A 2,235-nucleotide genomic window follows, 5' to 3' on the forward strand; every position below is an offset into this window, starting at 1 on the left:
CGCGTTGCTGAGAAACATTATGCTTTGTTATATGAAAATGAGCCTCTAGGAGCAACGGGGGCGTTGTCATTACACCTAGAGGCTCCGCTCTCTCTACAACGGCCGCGCCCTCCTGCTCTTTGACAGGGCCGGGTGTGATGATGTTTTCACTGCCACAATGATGGTGGAGAGAGCGCAGCTGTTGCACGGAGATCTGAGCCTTTAGGGTCCATTCACACGTCCGTTGTTTCTTTCCTGATCTGTTCCGTTTTTTGCGGAACAAATCTGGACCCATTCATTTTCAATGGGTCCTCAAAAAAAATCTGACATTGAGCTGTCCGTTTTTTTTTTTTTTTTTTCAGGACCCATTGAAAATGAATGGGTCCAGATCTGTTCCGCAAAAAACGGAACAGATCAGGAAAGAAACAACGGACGTGTGAATAAGGCCTTAGGTGTAACGGTAACGCCCCTGTTGCTCCTAGAGGCTGATTTGCATACATTTAAAACATAATTTTTCTCAGCCATGGGGGCACATATGAACATGGGACCAACAGAGATGCCCTCAGCTCCCAAGTGCACATGTAACCGGTCAGCCAGTGTCATAGGTACAAATCTGCTGAGAGATGCCCTTTAAAGTAAGAATACATTGTAGTAAGGAGGAGGGGTGAAATTTCGATGAAAGGGACGAATTTTGGCTTGCTGACTGTTTTCAATCCAGAGGCCTCCTCTGTGTGTATGACTTGTATCCAGAGATTATTTCTAGAACTTGCGTTCTGCCATTGGTTAACTGTACCATATAATCCTGTTATTTCCATGGTACTTTGGTATGTCTATAATGGGCCTTTCTCAGATTCACCGTGTGTTTAGGAGAAGTGGACCCCATAACCCGTGAGTAGCCGCTTTTCTTGCCAGAGTAGAAGTTCAGGTTGCCCCATACAACTTCCTAATCCGGATGGGGAACACAAACCTATCCAGACTAAGGCCCCTTTCAGAAGAGCGAGTGTCTCACTGGGCCGGGCCTGACCTCCCAGCACTGCCGGGGTCACAGAGCATTATACCGATTTATGATGCTATGTAACCCTTACAGTTCTGGAATGTATTGGATAACACTGGTCGCATTATGTCAGTGTCCTCTAATACATTTTAGAACGGTAAGGGTTACATAGCATCATAAATCAGTATAATGCTATGTGACCCCGGCAGTGCTGGGAGGTCAGGACGGGAGCTGCACTGCCAGACACTCGCTCGTCTGCAAAGGGGCCTAAGCGTACGTAGTAATCAAAATAAATTGACAAAATCGTGTTCTGTTAGGAGCCTCCATAGCACCGGATCGTCTATGAACATGGCTACAAATGGGCAAAGAGATCACGCCCTGTCCACTACCATGGGTGCAGCACTTGAAGGCTGGTCGCCTCTCCGGACATGTCTGTTTTAGATATGACTTGCAATTCTAATAATTCTGGAGCATCTATTCTTACAGCTCTGTTGTGCCATTCCTTAATTATTTCTACTAGAAGACTGTTCAGGGACACCCCCCAACTGGTGTCGCCCAGATGAACCTTAATTGCAAACTGCTAGTAATTCATTCATAACTTCTAGTAGGAATAATAGAGGTATGCCGTAGTCATAAGACTGATCCAAGTAGCCCGAAATCAGGTGGCATGGAAAATTCTTGATCGGCTGTTATCCACACCCTCTGTACTGATCAATAACGGTCACGTATAATCGCTCTGTCACTATGGGGCCTTATATTAACACTCTGATCAGCAGAATGAACACCATTACAAGGTATAAGCCATTGCTGCATGGGCAGATCTAGTGCTCATAAGAATGCACTACACAGGGTGGGCCAAAAGTTCATAACCCCCCTATTGAGTTAGGACCGAAAGGGAAGAGCAGCATACCTCATAGGTACAGCCATGTTCTTACTGTTATATAGAAGACCGATGTCTTCTATATAACAGTAAGAACATGGCCAATCCAGTTGGGTATATCTACCTTAAAGGGGACATTCTATTACAAGTACATGATCCCTGGGGGTCCAAAGACTGGGATCCCTGATTCCCTTGAGTGAACGGAGCAGTAGTACTTGTGACCCTCCCCTATTAACTTCTATGGGGCTTCGGAGCACAGCTCTCAGCTATGTCCATCAGTCCCATAGAAGTGAATATGGTGGTCACCCACATGCACTATGGCTCCATTCACACAGGTGACTTTGGGGGGGGGGGGGGGAGGTAATCTTATGATTGGGAGGGC

This window comes from Bufo bufo, chromosome 1 (assembly GCF_905171765.1).
Source record: "Bufo bufo chromosome 1, aBufBuf1.1, whole genome shotgun sequence".
Classification (NCBI taxonomy): Eukaryota; Metazoa; Chordata; class Amphibia; order Anura; family Bufonidae; genus Bufo; species Bufo bufo.